Raw genomic sequence first — 18603 nt, 5'->3', positions numbered from 1 at the left:
TATATACATTTCCCTTCTATTAAAATCAGTTGCAAAGCCTGCAAACAGGATGCTTGCATCTGAATTCCTAATAACTCTTCCCATTGTCTCATTTCTGTTTGAACCTGTCAATCAGCAGTGAAAAGTGCTAATCACTCCCAGAAACTCCCATCTTGCTCACAAAAGTACCAGTCACTGAAAAAATAATACCAGATTGGTCATGGATGGGCAGGGAATCTCACTGGGGATCTAAGGACACAATGGAGTTTATTAAGTCCATTTTGCTCAAGTCCAGCTCTCCCTGCATGCGAGGGTTCAGAACTTTAATTTCAAAGTCAGCTAAAACCGGCCAAGGTAACTTATATTCATTAGCCCAGCTCTGACTGAAGCGCTGTGAAATCTCTTGGTTAGTGCTTTTGGTTCTCGATAATAACAGCAGCATTTATTTTTCCTCTTAATTCCACCCCCCCTCCCCCCCTTTAAAGAAGGGAGAGAGACTTAGTTAGATGCTACTTGCTTTAAATTCTTAATTGGCCCATGTTCTTTTTTCGGCTGCTTATTATTTCCGAGCTGCCCCGCCTGCGTGACCAGGCACCCAGGGGAAGCTATTTCTCACGCATTCTCCCGTGCAGAGGGCCCCCGCACTGGCCACCGAAGGGCAGGGATGAGGTGTGTGTACAGCACGGGCCATGAGCACCCTGACCTCGGGTCGCACACGCCGACGGAGGTCAGCCGGCTCATGGTCCGCATTATGCGGAGCACCAACTTTCTTCCAGCCTTTCTTTTTTTTCCCAATTCTTTTTCTTTCTAAGGGCAGCTCATTTGCTTTGTGCGAGGTGGCAGCTGCAGGGGGCTGGTGTGGACGAATAGGGGGAAGGCGGCACGGCCCTTAGAGAATAAACAGTAATTACCTTGCAGAGTTCCCTAGAGTGACGGGCACCTCTCGAGCTTATGAGGACAGGACTGGGAGTATACAGTACTTGATTTCTCTTATGTGTGTTTTCCCTTCAACACGACAAGGAAGCCACATCGTTTAATTGACTTTAATTTCAGTTTACGTATTTTTGTGACTTTTGCTGCAGTTGGCGAGGCATTAGAATGCACAGAGTTGCTAGCTAGCCCCGTGAGCCATGTTATCAATCGAAAGGACGAAGATACGGTGTGCGTGTGAGCACATGGATGTGTGGAAGTGGCGAGTTATAGGGCATCACGTATTCCAACTTACCACTGGGTGGCTTTTGTTTTTTATTGTTTGGTGAGACTGGCTTAGAGGAACTCCAGGATTTATCAAAATTTGAGCGTGAACGGTGGTTTTAGCAAGGTCTGGCATAAGCACAACGGGAGTGAAACCTCTTTAAGGCAAGCCAGACAGGTATGTGTGGGACAGTCCCTTGAGGAGGGTCAAGCTGGGCACCATTAGACATCAAATTGTGCTGTCCCTGCTGCAAGGCCGTGGGTCCTGTTAAGTTCCTGTGAAATCACAGGGGACTGAATTTGTTTAACCTACACCTCCAATGTATTCTTTGACATCGTGAAAATCAGACATGTTTTGGAATAACTGTATGCCGTTAGCTGGCTGGGAAATCGAGGCCTAGGTTGTTACTTAATGCATCCAGGAGAAAGGAAATCAAATTAAAACCAGACATGTGAGCTCGATAACACTAAGAGTGGCTTAGGCTTGATAATACTTTTGATATAAGACAAAGTAAAAAGGAAGGCATTCCCTGAAGCATTGTGTCTCTGGCTTCCTGCAAATTACTTGTGGAATGCTTCTCTGACAATTTACAGGTATCTGTACATGATATATTCACATATATACATACGCACAGATGATCCTCAACTTATAATTATTTGACTTATGATTTTTTTGTAGGAACAGTACTTCAAAATTTGAATTTTGATTTTTTTCTCAGGCTAGCGATAGGAATGACACTTTCTCATGATGCTGGCCAGCGACAGACAGCCACACAATCACCAGGGTAAACAATTGATACTCTACAGTAGACTCTGTTGCCAGCCTTGTCTGTATATTGTGTTGTGAGCGCATTTAAGGTAAGCTAGGCTAAACTGTGATGTTGGAAAGGCTAAGTGTATTAAATGCATTTTCAACTTAACAATACTTTCAACCTACAATGGGTTTATCTGGATGTAACTCTGTCATAAGTCCAGGAGCATCTCTAGGACCCTTTCACACTAAGTTGTAAATATTAGTTAATTGACCTTTCTCACCCTTTTGAAAATGGTTTTTCCCTTTTCAAATTTATATTTCCACTGCTTAGCCCAGTGTCTGACACATTTTAGATGACTGAAAATGTTTTCTGAGCCTCTAATAACTGATCCCAGAGGGATTGGTTATATTATTCTGGCAGATGCTGAGATGTCCTGTGATTAGGATACTATTTATTTGTCAGTACTATTAACAAAGCAATGTTACAAAAATAACAAAAGATAGAAGAACTAAACAATGCCTGTACCATTTCTCCAATCCCAGTAGTACAAAGGAAATACAGATGCCAATACAGGGATCTAAAACTTCCCTGGAGCTGGTGCACCAACATCTGGGGAACCTAGAAAGGTTTTTTTAGTTTTTAATATTACTGTGAAGCAAGATTCCATTAATGAAAAAAATCTACTGGATTAGCAAGAATCATGCCATCAGCATCTGCCACTTAAAAGCTTTAGAATTTTTCTGAAAGAATTTTCCCTTCCTTCTAAATAAACATGGAGCAAAATTAATTATTTAAACCTGATAGATATATAAAATAGGAGTAAATGTATACCTTATTTACACACTGCCTTACAGAAATAAAGTCATGTGTCAAATATCCAAAATACTAATGAATTTCTGATACCTAGTTTATACATTGCCCAAAAAATAATACAAAAGCATTTTCAAAATTCAGATCTAAAGATCCCAGCTCAGTTAATTCTCAACGAGTAGCTTTCTGTTGAAGGAATTATTGCTTTTATGTTGAGTAAAATATTTGTAACTCTAGGAAATCAGATTGTAGCATCTGAAGCTGTCGCCTTAATAGTGAAAGGTTTCACAAAACAATACCGTGGGTCTAAACAATGTAGCTGACATATGTGACCACAGACACCAGGATATCACTCAGACAATGCCACCAATAGCATGAGTGACACTTGACGGTGGAATAGTGGGGCGACTGGTACTTAGTGGTCTTGCGCTTTGTCAAACATGCCTTTTTTATTTCTTTTTTTCTCTCTCCCTGGTGGCTATTTGTCATTCTTGGGAGACTGGAGACTTCCCTTCCCCTGGACCTTTGTGAACTCTGCCGTCTTTGAACATCATGGATACTGTGAAAGAAACTATTTACTAGGCAGTAATTATATGCCACCCCTCATGTAAAGGTAAATGATAATGAGGCATGTGTGAAGAACAGGCAGTGCTGTCAAAAGGGAAAAGAGCGGCTTTTAAAACTTAGAGCCATGCAAAATGCCTCCTAGACTTGCTCTGGAGTAACTGTATCAATTAACCACACTAAAAGCCCTAACTCAGATGGGCACTGCACACAGCATGTCTACTAGTGTTTTATTATCAGGTCCATTATGATGAGTTCTTATCCTAGACAAAGGGAGAACAGAAAGAGAATTCAGGCTGACAAATTAGTCTTGAAATCAGTTTCATTTACATAACGACTGGAAGTTCATTAATAACAGAGTTTTAATTATTCATGCTCTTGTTTCACCAGATACAGCAGTTTCCCCCCTGCTGCGTGGGATGTCTGGATTAGCGAAAATGAACCCCCGAGAAGGGAAGGGATGGGCTGCCCGGGCCTCAGAGGCTGCTCTGTGCTGCGCCACCAGGGATGGGAGCGGGGCCGAGGCGGAGGCCTGTGCGTGCGGATCGGGGCTGGCAACGCAGGTAGGGAGGCAAGGCACAGGCGCTGGGCAGAGAACAAGAAAGCTGGGCCGTGGGGTTCTTTGGGGCTTATGTTAAATGTTTGTGGAAAAGAGAAGGGGAAAAACGCAACTTTTGTAAATTTATGCTTGATGGGAACTTCCACCTGAGATGCTAACACTTTAAATATCCATCGTTTCAAGATTTCCTGATGGGGCCCTGGCTGGCTGGCCCAGCTGGTTGGAGTGTCGTTCCTCCCTGTTAGGGCGTGTGCAGGAGCAGCTGATCCATGTTTCTCTCTCCCTCTCTCTCTTCCTCTCTAAAAATCGATAAAAACATATCCTCAGATGAAGATGAACAAACATGATTTCCTGATGGGGCATCCTTAATATGATTGTGTGTGTGTGTGTGAGATTCTCTTTAGATATAGGTGCATGTATAGAGTTTATTTTGGTTGCTTGCATAGAGAGAGAGAGAGAGAGAGAGAAAGAAAAGACTCTCCCCCCCCTTCCATGTGATCAGAACCAATCTGAGAACCAGGTTTAAAGTTGGCTTCAATACAATTTTCTTTAATGAGAGCAGTGGTGTTATTTTCATTCTTACTGGTAATAAGTAATGACACTAAGGATACTTTCCTGCAAAGAACTAAAACTGTTTCCACACACATCAATCTCCTGATATACAGCCTCAGCAGCACCTCATGAAGTAAGTAGTTCAGGGCCGAGTGGGCAGGGGATTATGGCATTTCTGGTTCATTTGCTGTCTACATATTTCACTGATTTAGGTAACTGTCTCACAAAAAGAGAATCCATGACAAATAAAAACAAGATTCAATTGTTCCCAACACCTTGATAGTTCAGCGGAGATGGGGAAAGAGGCCAGAGGGGCACCTTGCCTCATTTTGAAATCAGACAACAGCTGCAGGTCTGGGTTTCCAGGGCTGTCTTTAGAACAGCTTGTAACAAAAGTTCTTAGTTTAGGGGAATCCTCATTTAAAAAAACCAGTAGAAACGTTTTGAAAAAAGAAACATTTCAGTAAGGAGAAATGACATTTAACACGAGCTGACCAAATACCAAATGTTTTGCCTACATTCTTCTGCTTGATTTAAACTTCACAAAAATTATTGTATCCATTTTACTGAGGAGGGAATGGAACTTTAGAGAGACCAAGAGAGCAGCTAGTAAAGGGGGGGTGGCATTAGAATTCAGTCCATGCCTGTCCGACACCAACTCTGCCCTGCTACATACACGGTTGAAGGCAATGATTATTTACATTTTTATACAAAGTTTGTCCAACTTGTTTTATTTTTCTATGTTAATTTTCTTTACCACCACCCCACTGATAAATGATTTTTTACAAAATAAACACAACAGCTTGTCTTTTCAGTATATGGAGAGCTTTCTTAGCTCTTGACTAAGAAAGGCCTAAAAGTCAAATATTTAAAGAGTTAATAATACAGAAGCAAGGTGCTAATATGAACAAGGCCTGTGTCTAGTTAAAAGAAAAATTGAGTAAGAATTAGACAGATCGTGCTACCTGATAGCTTTAAGTCACATGCCACATGTGTAGATCGGGTAGGAAGAAAATTAATCATCAGAAGTTGCCACCTCTCATTATTTTGTTTGCTTCTAAGTGGGCATTTTTGTCCACATACTGTGAATGACAACCACGGACAAATAAAGTTAACTCTTCCCTTTTTATTTTTCTTTCCCTCCCTCCCCTTTCCTTCCTTCCTCTTTTCTTTGTTTGGACTATCAGTTATTTATTCCTACATTAAAGAATTCATGTTTCCTGGCTAGTTTTAACTTTTATGTTACTCCCTCATTCCTTCACTCCCGGCCAGGTGCCCCCGAGCCCTGCTCTGGGCCTGTTCTATAAAGCGATCGTTATGTGGCAGATTTTGAATGACTGATTACTGCTTCGGAGTGATCAGAAGCTCTCAACACATTTAAAACATTTCATCTTTTTATCTCTCTAAAGTATATATGTATAGATGTTAAAGTACAAAGAGGTTATAAGACATGCCTAAGGGGGGAGAAAAAGTGTTTCGAAAAGATAAAACAAGGTCCTTTCCTAGGGAGCTTCCCACGTGATTCCAGCGTGATACACAATAAAGGGACAGCAGTGTGTGAAAGGCAGAGTCGGCGCAGGTGCCCGGGACATTACTGACACTCTGACGTCTGAGACGGCACTTTCTCAAAAATTGCCTTAGCCAATCTGAAAATCAAGCCATGAAGGACACTATGTTATATCTCATACCGAAGATCACTATAAAAATCAGATATTTTTAAAAGATAATGAAAACAAAACCTTTTGAAAGACTAAAACAATTTAAAAAAATGCTTTAACTGCTCAATGGGTGGTGTGTTTGTCCTACTTTAAAAGCATATTTAGTTCTATTTTTCTGGGCTCCTTGACTTCTCTTAAAACTTATAAATATTGCCAAAAGACAAAGAAAACAATAGAAGGTTGTAGGGGAACGTGGAGGAGATGGAGGACACCTCTGGGTTGCATTTAATTGGGCTGTTCTTCCCTGTCCCGTTAGGTGGGTGCTGCCCTGGGCAAGCAGGGGGGTCTGCCTGTGCTGATATTTGATTTCCAGGTGCAAGTGCTCACTCAGCTAAATCCTGACCATGTGCCGCCATACATCTCATAAGCACTGCTGTTTCTCATGCTGCATATAAAACGTCCGCCTGACTGAGAGGCATGCGAGATAGATGGTCCTGAAGCAGCAAGAATTCCAGCAATTTTGCAGGAAGACAGTAGGGCATGGAAGTGTTGCTTACAGCCTGTGTCCGGACCTGTTTTTTGCCAAGGAGGAGCCTAGTAATTGTTATTGTTGCCCCTTTCCCTCCTTCTCTTAGGAGACTTCCTCAACCTTTACAGGGAGAAAAATATATATACACACATGGTTTCCTCCTGTATTGTGTTCTAATAGGTAATGCATCCTTCGGGTACATAAATAACATGCCCAATACTCAGCATTGCACGCAATGAAACATTTTATTATCATGAGGAGAAAATTTTAAATGTCACCATTTTTCAGTGAGGCAGCAATTTACCAAGTGCCACACAGTACAATGGCACTGTGGAAGTGGAGGTGGGAAAAATTAAGATTTGGCCTGTTAGCTTAAAAATAAAAAAGGTCTTTCATAAGAGGCAAGAAAGTGTTTATTTGAGATCAATTAAGAATAGCTACTTGGGAATCACTAGTTCAGGCAGAGGCCCAAATAATGTTTCAATTAGGAGACAAAGGCAATGGGTATTTATGAGAAGGGGAAGGGTAATATTTATATCAATAGAAGGAAAGCATTTTGGTGAAGATAACAACATAGCGATGTTAATTCTAAACAATATTTCAAATTTTCAGTCCGGTAGTCATCAGTCCAGTAGTCTTAATATCTGCTATCCTGTTACCTTTGCAAACAGATTTTTGGGACACAAGGTTGCCTCAGTCCCCGTCCAAAGGTTATTTTGCCCTGTTTTAACATTCCAAAGGTTTGCCGCATAAGGCAGCTCCTCTGGCGTAGCAGCTCCGGCTCCATTTTGAAGTGACCCCATATATATTATTTACTGGCCAATTCCAAAGTCCACATCCTTGTACATCCTGCCTTCTAGTTAGTTATCAAATATGTCCCAACCTCCTTTCCACCTTCCATCTACAGGCTTCTGAAAGTAAGGTCCTTCAGGGCAATTACCAGGTTATACTCATTTGCCCTTTGATACAGTGACTGGCACAGAGTAGGTTCACAACAAATTTTGTAAAGAATACTATAAGTCCAAGTTGCAACTTTATAATCAAGTTACTTTAAGCTTTGCACAAAGTACCTGCTTCTCCCTTTTGGTTGGGTTTCTACTGACCTAGAGCAGATCTGGATAGCCACCGAACAGGGTGCTAGAAGGCAGGAACAGTGTGATATACCTGGTCATAGCCTGGGCCTCCAGACTCGCTGGCCCTGCACCAGCAGTCTTAAATTTGTTGATTAAAGTCATCTACACAAACAGGATGTTCACTCTGAGTTTCTGCAGAGGAATCCCTTCCATTGCTAGATTGGGAAATTATCAAATCCCAGGGTGGCACATGCTTTAGAATTATGGGGATTTTTCTTTCACAGTTTTGGTTCTAAAACCCATAAGCAAACCTGGCTTGGTGGATCCAGAAGTGATAGAAGGAAAAGCGAGGAGCGTTCCTGGGATGCAGTCTTCAGATGAAAGGACTGCTTTTATTTTCTGAATGTTTGTTTGGTGACATTTTCAAGTTTGTGGTCCATGTACTGCGATGTTCTTGCATGCTCTCACCAGGTGTTTTACAACGAAGCACTAAACTCCCACTTGTCTGCTCCAAGAGGAAACCTTCAGGTAGGTTTAATGCAGAAGATTAAGACTGCATTAAGATTAAGTCTGAAATGTTCTGCTACCAATTAGCCCTCTAGTATTTCTGTAAGCCTTGAATTTTTGATGCGATCAATGACACCAGTGGAGCCATCTTCTGTGGAGTGGTTATTAAAGATATAAAAATCAATACAAAGATGATACTTGGAAATCTATATCACAAGATAATGAATCATCATGAGAGCCGACAAAGAAGAATGTCAGCAAACCAAATAGGTTTGTGCATCACAAAGTATTTCATGCCAGTAGAATTTAAGCTAAATTTTGCATGAGACAGAAGTCTTCAGGCTACACTTATGATACATTTGCATGGCAAGGTTTAAATAATATGAAGACACAAGCCCAGCCAGGCAAAGGTCTCCTACTGCATGTGGGGGGTGAGAGGGGGAGGAAAAGAATAAAATAAAAGGAAATTGAGAATTGAGGTGTTCATGACTGAGCCAATAATGGCATGATTTAACTTTAATGACAAAATAGCATCAAAACGTTCTCTGTCAGTGATCCTCATTCAATTTCTTTTAAATGAAACATTATTTGCCTGCACGTTAAGTCCTAAATACTGATTGTTATTGGAGCTGTGCATTGAAGCTTCACAGAATAGTCAAAATTTAATTTGACCTGGGGATTGATTTTATTTCCTTCAAAGGGAGATTTCTTTTTTCCTTCCAAAAGTGAACTGGTGCATGACTTTGCAAGTTCATTTTGGTTTTCTTCTTGACACATCTGTAAGTGACAGGAGAACATTTATGTGTTTTGTCCTGAAAGGGACGTCACGATGTTGCTAATGATGCCACAAATGACTGGGAAGCTATTCTTTGGTTTTAGAGATATGGATTCCCTATGATTTGGCATCATTTGTTGCCAGAACAAAGCAAAAAAAATCAGCAGGCCTGCCACAATCATCAGTCCACTAAACCATTGTATCTTTAACAGACAGTTTCATGCCTGAGATTTCCCAATTTACAACTACATAAATAAAGTTTTATAGACAGGGATTAGGTGGGGTGTGTTTTTGTGTATATTGGGTGGTGCAGAATCATAAATGCCTCTATTTTCTTCTTTCTCGAAGCACGTCCATGAGTCCCTCCTTGGAACTCTTAAGTGGCAGCCTTGATGGAGGGACATGCTCATGATCACCGCGAATCAAGCTCTTAACATCAAAGTCTGGCTCTTCATTAATCAGTAAACTTAACTGATTTACAGAGAAGTCTGTTATTCTTGGAGTTTTTTCATCTTCTTCTCACCCTGGTGCCAACACAGTTTCCAGAAAATGAAACAATGACTGGTTTATGCTATTGCATATTAAGTTATGTTTTCTCTGTGTTCTCATTGCATGTTTCAAAGGTTGACTTAATCAGCTGTGAGTTGTTAAGGAGTAAGTCAGGGTGCAATTCCCACAGATTTTTTTCCCCTCCCAACGTATCATATAACAATAAGAGAGCTAGACACACCTTGTGTAGTTTTAACAAATCTTTGCAGTTTTGACTTAATTTGTTTCCCTCTGCTTTACCCCCTGAGGCTCCCAAAGCAAATGAACCATTCAGTAGCATAAAACAAGGGGAATTAGTTTAGACTTCAATAAAACACAGACCTCTTGCAGCCCGTATCTGCCCTGATGCAGAATGTCTGCAGTTTAAAATGTTGCAGTGTCTTGATTGTCCTGACACCTCACGATTGTCCTCTTGAACTCCATTACCTGGGGACCTCAGTACTCACAGCTCTTCAGTTCTCAGGCCCAGCCTCCATGGTGCTCATACTTCAGCTCCTTTATCTTTGTCTGTAAAATCTGCACTACAAATGCATGGATATACTTTCCAATAGTTCTAGACTCAGGGTTTAATGTGGATAGTCTCTGATATCTCTTTTAGGTGGTGTGTGAGGAAAAAAAGGTGTAAGAAATGCAATTCTCATAGGCAAGGGGCTCATAGGTAGCATTTAAAGAAATAAATTTTTGTGAAAGAAAGGTTTTTGCATTTCTTCGAAGCTATGAAAATCTTTAGCCCTCAGAAGTCGGTTGTCTTGTTTGCTTGGGGATGGGTTTTGATGCCTTGAAGAGTATTATGTATTCATTTACAAATAGCTAGTGATGATGTGCTGGGTGTTGGGTGCTAAGGACACACTTGGTCTCAGGGGAATTGTGAGAAAGGTGTTCAGTAGCCTGTGAAGCTGTTTCTCCTATGAGGTTACATTTTAATACTTTTTCTGTGTGAAAAGTTGGTTAGCATCTTTAAAAGCTTGATTAGCAAACAAAACTAAACTGGATAAATGTCTAAACCTGGGTGAAATAAGCAAACACTGTTTAATAGGTGGAAGAAAGGAGATGCTTAGCAATTATCAAAGAGCAAAGTCCTTCCTAATAGACCAAATGATAAAAACTTGAACCCCTAAATTGCTCAGGTTAGTCACATGGAGAAGGTTAAGTTTTCAGACAATGTATGTTCACCAGATAAAAACGGATAAGTTCTTGATAAAATGACCTGAGGGGATAAAAAGGCTAGACATCTAAAAGGTGCAAGTCCAACAAGAAAATTTCCTCTTCCATGCAGTTAAGATGGGTCCACGAACAGAGGAGAGAAACCCACAGAGGGCATTTACATTGCATGAACATAAAATCATTTTGTAGATCTATAATTTAACTTAGAAACCAAGAAGAGAAATGCATTATTTTATAATGCCATGTTTTATATAATCTAATATTAATATTTTTTCTAGCTTCTTTAAAATAAAACAGAGTGGTTTTAATTTACAGGAAATTAACACACGATGGAGAATTACCCAGGAGTTGCCCACATACCACATCGGAGTTATGTCTTTGTAAACAAGCCCAGAAATAGGAATACTTCTAGACTTCTGTGAGTCAATGCTCCCCTAAGCCTGTGACTGGTCAACCCTCCTATTGGCTACTTGGCTCTTATGAATCCAGAAAACTGGGTGAATCTAAATCTTAGAGGGCCTACTTTTAGGAAAAACAAAGCAAAATAAAAATACATTAAGGCAGGAAAAGTTTAAGTTAAAACACAAACTACATGTGTTAAAAAAAAAAAAAAAAGACTGGAAAGAAATACAGCAAAGTGTTAACACTGCTTTTATTAAGGTGTTGGCATAAATAATGGCTTTTATTTTCTTGTTTGTTTTGATATTTATAAATTTTCTACAATAGCATTTCTACTCTAACCAGAAAAAAAAAAATCAATAAAAAGTACAATCTAACAGTTGAAACTTTTGTTATGTACAAAATGAATACATTTTACCACTGGTAATGCCTTTGGCTAGAGAGGAAAGATGATTTTCATAGAAGGATTACAATGTTTTATATTTAATTAATTGGAAAAGCTTAGGGCAAAATCAGAACTACAGATTCTGGAAGTTGAATAGAGTGAAGATTTGATAGACACAAGGAAGAAAGGTAAGATCAATGTAACATCTTCCAGACAGTGAAAACAGTCTGTTGCAGACTGTGTAAGAACATAAAGAATGTGAAAACAAGGCAAAGTGAACCTTATATGAAAGTGAATAATAAATAAGAGATTAGAAAGTAAACTGGCCTTGAATCTAAAAGTAAAGAGCCATGACAGGATTCTGTATTTTGAATGTCAAAATTAAGCAACTCCACTGGGAAATAAGTTTATGGAATGAACAAAACCTTGGCGTCAGATTGATTTCTACTTTAGTGGGGCTCTAAGTCATTAGCACTGGGTCTGTTTTACTAACACTATAGCTTTCCCTTTACTTCCAAGAAAAAGCACATATAATGCTTTTACTCTTCATAATTCACTTACTTAGTCAAATATTCATTGATTTTTCTGAATCTGTAGCCCATCTGCTTGCAAAACATTCACTGACTACATGGGACTAAATAATAAGTATTGGTTGATGTTAATGTACATACATGCAATAAAACTGTCAACTCAGTCATCTTTCTGGTATACCTGAGTATATAAGAAAAGCATCATTAGACAGTGGAGGCAGCACTGTCTGAAAGGTAGTATGCATAATAGAAAGAACATGGTCTTTAGCTTTAGAAAAACATAGGTTCAAATCCTGACTCTGCTACTTGCTACTTGTTAATTTTGATTATATTAAAATTTTGAGCTTCATTTATTTATCTTTAAACTAGGGACAATACCTTCTTCCTAATATAAATTTTGTAAAGATTAAATGAGTGATACATACATTAAAGTATATAACAGAATGCCAGGTACACAATAAACTCTTAATAAATGGTAGCCACAATTGTTATTGTCATTAGCATTCTCACAGTTTGTCAACACAATGAAACTTAGAGTTTCAAGAACAATATCTAATGTGAGTTTTCTTTGTGTGAGTCAAGTTTTCGATTATTAATATGAGAATGATCTCATTTTTTTCCTCAGATGGGAAATGGTTAATTCATAGAACTAGATATAAAAAGGACTGACTCACCTACATTCTCAAATCTTTCTCTGTCAAGGTCAATGGTACCAGTTTTCTCTTCCTCAAGTGGTTTAATTTGGGGCTGATCAGAAACCCAAAGAAGGCTGATGGGCCAGCAAGAGAGATACAGAGGCTGAGTCCTCAGGGAAAGAATGCTTATGCTTGATGAGCCTCTGAGACTTTAGGTTTCTATTTCAGATACATGGGGCTAGTCAGTGAGCTTTATATCTAAATCCAACATTTGGGTCTTAACTACAGTCACGTCCTGAGATCTTCACAATTGCAGTCTGAGAGGAGAGCCTCATACTCCAGTTGAGTTTAGGATTTTGGTGGGATAGCTATTTGCACTTCCATTGGGCACAGAAGAGTGAAAGACATGCTTGCTGGGATTTACTTAGCTTTCAAGGTGAAATGCCAGCCCTTTCAACTGCTCCCTTGCTTTGCTTTCATTGGTCAAACAGCAAATTGTGTAGAACCCAGATAATATAAATATAGGACAACTGGTTATTTATCCCAGAGAAGTTTTATATATCTCAAGCTCTATTCATTATTAAAACACCTCTTCCATTAGAACTTCTACAAAATTCATAGTTTATAATATTGAGATGAGCACATACATATATTGTCACTGATGTAAATATTTATTTTCTATATGTTGATTTTACCTCTATAAACTGCAGAGAGCAGGGACCACACTTTATATTCTTTATATACTGCTTTGTTGTGGAGCAGTTTGGGACATGTTATAGACCCACAATAAAATTAATTAAATGCATTTTTTTTTTTTAATCTTCACTTGAGAATATATTTTTCATTGACTCTAGAAAGAGAAGAAGGGAGAGAGAGAGAAAGAAACATTGATTGGTTGCCTTGCACACATGCCCAGACTGGGGATCGAACCCACAACCTGGGCATGTGCCCTGACCCAGAATCAAACCCGCAACACTTCAGTGCACAGAACGATGCTCTAACCACGGAGTAACACCAGTCAGGGCTAAATGGCTTTTAGTTTGCACTTTTTTGTAATTTTAAAGTTTCAAGTTTGACAATAAAGAGGATCCATTTTAAATGAATCCTTTCATTCTTGAAATGATGGGATCAGTGGGGCGAGAGGAGAGGGCAGACAGGTGTCAGGAAAGATTGACGGCAGAATGTGAATTTGGTGCATGTTAGAATCTGTGGCTGGAAGCTTTTCCTAAGAAATCATCTTTCATTTTTGAGGGTCCTTTATTTCTTCAGATGGATGCTAATTGCTCAAGATCACTCAGAAAGTTGAGATGTAGCTTTGGGACTAGAACCCCAAAATGCTATCCCAGTCATGTATTTATAACAGTGACACTTTTCCTGCTACAGGAATAGACAGTATTCATTCATGTTTCTTACATTACCATAGCAATCAAAGTTTATTTATAGCATAAAAACCCTAGAAAAGTTGTGCCGAACTATTTTAACATGAAACAATTTTAAATTTCTGAAGTACTAACTAAAACATTGTCTTAATAGGTAACATTATCCTTTCTACCATAGATATTACTTGTTTTGCTTTCAATATTATAGTGGCATAGGGCTCAATATTATATTTATTAAGACAATACTATTGGTGTAATTATCATTCAAGATTGTATTAATTAAGATATGATACATTAACTGGATTATATTTTGAAAATAGAAAAGTGAAAGAATATTCACACTAATATTTGGGTAAGAATTAATACAAGAAATGGTATATATTATTTTTATGAATAATTTTCTCTTCCAATAAAAACCTATTATTAATACCTATTCTTTAGAAGATACATATTTTTTCTTACTTTGCCAAATTTGCCTCTTTAAATGTTTTTAACACTAAGTATCACTGTTGATTGAACATTATAATAATTATGGTTAATTTAAAAAGTATTCTAATTTCAGTTGAGGTCTTCTTATTTAAATTAATGTCTTTAAATGGCTTAGCAGATGACTTGTTTAAACCTTATAATATCATTTTCTGCATCTGGGTTATTAAAATAAAAATGTAGTCATAATCAGTGATAGCATTGGCAACAAATATCTAAACTAAGTTAAACAAACCATACCCCTACACGTGTTAAAGATTACTTTCACATACTTTTTATCTTAAAAATTAACTTGGGAAATAGAATAGTGACAAATTACATTTTGGAGATGAGAAAACCAAATCAGACAACTTTTGGATTGAACCCAGGTGTTGCAGGATTCTGTAAACCCTACACTACTGTTACTTTATTTTCTCTGATCTGCTGCCTTCAGTCTTGACAGGAAGCTGGGGGATGGATTTGAGAAATAGATTTTAGCTAATGGGGGAGGGGGAAATCCAATGACTTGCTCTGACCACCAAGCACCATGGTGTTGCTTCAGAACTGTGGACGGATTTGAGTGGAAACATGGAGTATTGGCAAAACCTACTGGAGAGATGAAGTCATTCTCTCCCCATATGCAGGCTTATTAAATTCTAATGGTAATCATAATCATCCGTTTGTGATTTGGAAGCACGGTGCCTCCATCCCCTTGAAAGGCTTTTTGTTTTGTAGGTTCCTTTTTATGCTGCTTCCTGAAACTCTATGCCAATTGATGTTTGCATGTTTCTGAAATGGCAAGGAGCCTTCTAATTGCTTCTCCTGCTACACTGTGCTCCAAGCTGGCAGGCTCCCTGCTTTCAGGTCACCTTACCCGTCACACCACCTAGGGCTAGCCAGGGGTCCATTCAAAGGGAAAGGGGATGCCAATTATTTTCCTTCCTGGCATTTACATGAAAGGTATAATACAACTCCTTTAGGAGGGAGACTGCTAAAAGGGAATTGGGAGTTTGGTTCCCTTAGTAATTCCCACAATCACAGCGTTCCTGGACTAAAGAAGAATCGGAAAACTGAAACAATGTGAGGAGGTGGAATAGACGCGCTTTAGTTAATCAGTGAATGTAGGGTGTACTAGGTGCCAGGCAATATTTTAAGTGCTTTACATCTACTCATTTGTTTCTACTATGCCACAGCTCTTGGAAGTGGGTACTGTTAGTTCTCCCACTTTTAGATGAGAACATTGAAGCCCATAGCATCACAGATAGTAAAGAGCGGAACCACAATTTGAATTTGGATTGGCTCTGAACCTAGGTTATTAATCATTTTGCTGTAGGTGAGATTAAAGATATGATATCAGTCCACCTTAATGTAGAATCCGTAGCTTCGGGAATATACAATTATTTAACAAGCAAAAAAGCAAACGAAGACCATGATTCAGAGAAATAGAAATACTATGAGGCCCCTCTCTATAAATCCCTCAGCCCATACTCTCTCATCTGACACCACCTGCAGTACCAGTAGCCTCCTTGGGATGTTTTGTACCTCTTCCTACATCTACAAAGAAATACATCCTAATCATTTCAGGCTTCATGTACGAAAACGACAGACCTAATTGCTTTCCACGTGACACTGTGATTTGCGATGTCCTGACCTACCTCAGGGTAGGAGCCTCCTAAGATCACGAGCATACTTCTGTGAGAACTCTAGGCAGGCAGGCAGCCTCGCGCAGTACACGACAGGTAACCTGATGCTGAAAAGTGGGAACCCGCAGATGCAGCCTACTCTTCCTTCTGCACTACCCAGAACCATGATTCTACCCTCTGCTGAAAGATTACCCGGTGGCATAACTTAGACAATCTCCAATAGATAAAGGACAACACATCGCACAATGCTGGAATTCACACTATAACTGAACCCATTCCACCTTATTTTGGAATTAATCATTTACCTTAGGATCTATGTAGGCTCCATGCTCTTCAGAATTGGTTGTGATGTTTAGAGTAAGTGGTCTGCGACCTAGAGAAGGGAGACAGACAAACCCACAGTTTGAAGTCAGCATGGAAAGAACATCAGGAGGATTGAACATACATTCACATGTGTGTTAAATATTGCTTTGAGTCAGATGCAAATTATAAAGGCATTTCCCAGTTTGGAGGGTGAGCGAGGAGAATTTAGATGAGTCGGAATATCAGTGTTTGCAGCCCTGTGCTTTGAGTATCAGCTCCCACAGAAAGTGAAAGGGTCTGCAATGATTCCTGGAACTGAACAATGTAACTGAACCCGGGAGGGAGGAGCAGGCTGCTCCTGGGGAAAGGGGTTAATAAAAAGATCAATTGCACTCTTATCTTGTTAGTCATTAGATAGCCCATTGATGCCACCTGCTTACTTTCAATGTAAAAGTACAGGCCAGCCATTGGAAAGCTGCCACCAGGGCTTTGGACCCCCCTTTCTTTCTGCTCTAGTGATAGGAGGGGAAAGGCCAGACTCTGACCCTCAGAAGCTGAGCATCTGCTCCTCGGGGAAACGCAGATGTGAGGGCAAATCAAGAAGCAAGTCTTTACCAGGGCAGAAGGGAGGGGGCACGGTTTTCTCTTCGATGAATATACCAGAGTATGAGCAGTTGGTAAAGTTAATATTAATGTGAACTCCTGAGACGTTTCAAATGTAAAAATGGCTGAGAGGATTTTCTTTCTTCTCAGGCAATTGTCTGTCTCAGATCTGAAGTGGCCATATATTAAATATGCACAGATTATTACAAACATTTTGTTTGCATTAATGGTCTTTGAGAACCACTCTTTTTCAGTTGTCAACTTTTCTTTCCCAAAAGCATTAATGAAAAAATGGTTTACCTGTCTTAGTTTAGTATCAGTTGCCAACGATTAAAAGTTCAAAAGAAAAATTATATATTTTCTAAGGCAAAGTGAGCAGGTGCTCACCACTGGTAGACAGGAAGAAACTTTACTGTTTTTTTATAATGGTAATAGGATCTTTTTCCTCAGATGCTATTATCTACTTCTCTCACTTTCTGCAAACTCCAGCCATAAGTGGGTCTCTCAACTTTTTCTCTCATCTCTGATATTACACTTAACCAGGCATCAGGTGTGTGATGAGAGGACTCCGATCATCCCACCTTTGTAGCATAGAGATATTCATTTCTCTTTAAATAAAAGTAGCACATTTAATTTACCTTGCTTATTTTTGGTAGTATGCATACTTATTATTTATTGGTTAAGACTATTCAAGCGGTTACCATTTATTTGATTACCAAGGAATAACTTTCTATGTTGAACATTCCTATTTCAGTCAAAAACATTCTGTAAGCAGTAAAATGCTAATTTAGGAGAGGAATGGGGAAATGTAACAGATACTGAAAATTTCTCAAAGGAGTGGGACCACGGAGCTAACTCTCGACTTGTTCACTAACTGCTCTCTCTTCTGCTCATTTTAGTCTCTAAGTCAAAGTATAGCATGTAAGTTCTGAATACTTAAAACTCATTCCAACTTAAGTAGTAAGTAGATGGACAGATTTTCCATCAAGCGAGTCTTGTACCTGCAAGGGAAAATCATACACTGTCTCTAGTAAAAAAGGACATGAAGTTTATCAAAAGAGCTGACCTAAAAAATATGATGGTTATTAAAAAATATTATTTAGTAAATTTGTAAACAGTCAAATTCCAAGATGACAATTTGGAAACATTTGTACCTTTTGGAGGCTTAGATTGAGTTGTTAGCTGTTTCTTGAATTTAAAGGGGTTGGTAAATATCATTTTAATATTCTTGATTGAAGTATATGGTGAAGAATACCGCTCCTTTATGTTTTTACATGTGTACATGACTAGTGAGAGAGCAAGACTAAGATTTTGGAGACCAGCAATTTTTAGTTTTTCAACATACTGTAAGTTTGGCATGAAATGAAGTAGGATAAAAAAGTACTTCATGAATACAAAGGCTAATATCAGACTGCTGAGTGAGACTGCAAAGCTCGACCTTACAATGGCAGATGAGGAATAGACATTCACCCATCCACCATGTGACGTGGCATCACAATGACAGTGTTTGGATGGTCAAGGCAAATCCAATACTGAATTTTTCTCCCTAGCTCTGTGTTTTATGGTGAGGATCTAGCATAGCTGGATGAGTAA

General features: G+C 39.1%; 1 protein-coding gene across 1 annotated transcript in view; it reads right to left on the bottom strand.

Moving 5' to 3' along the window:
- Positions 1 to 18603, bottom strand: part of ADGRL2 (adhesion G protein-coupled receptor L2) — a 489292-nt gene that overhangs the window by 446812 nt on the left and 23877 nt on the right. Inside the window, exon 2 of the mRNA XM_016220628.2 lies at positions 16410 to 16477. The gene's annotated coding sequence lies outside the window, so the exon portion shown is untranslated. The remainder of the gene's footprint in view (positions 1 to 16409; positions 16478 to 18603) is intronic.

This window comes from Miniopterus natalensis, chromosome 9 (genome assembly GCF_054644295.1).
Source record: "Miniopterus natalensis isolate mMinNat1 chromosome 9, mMinNat1.hap1, whole genome shotgun sequence".
Lineage (NCBI taxonomy): Eukaryota > Metazoa > Chordata > Mammalia > Chiroptera > Miniopteridae > Miniopterus > Miniopterus natalensis.
This window is presented reverse-complemented; position numbering and strand designations above follow the sequence as displayed.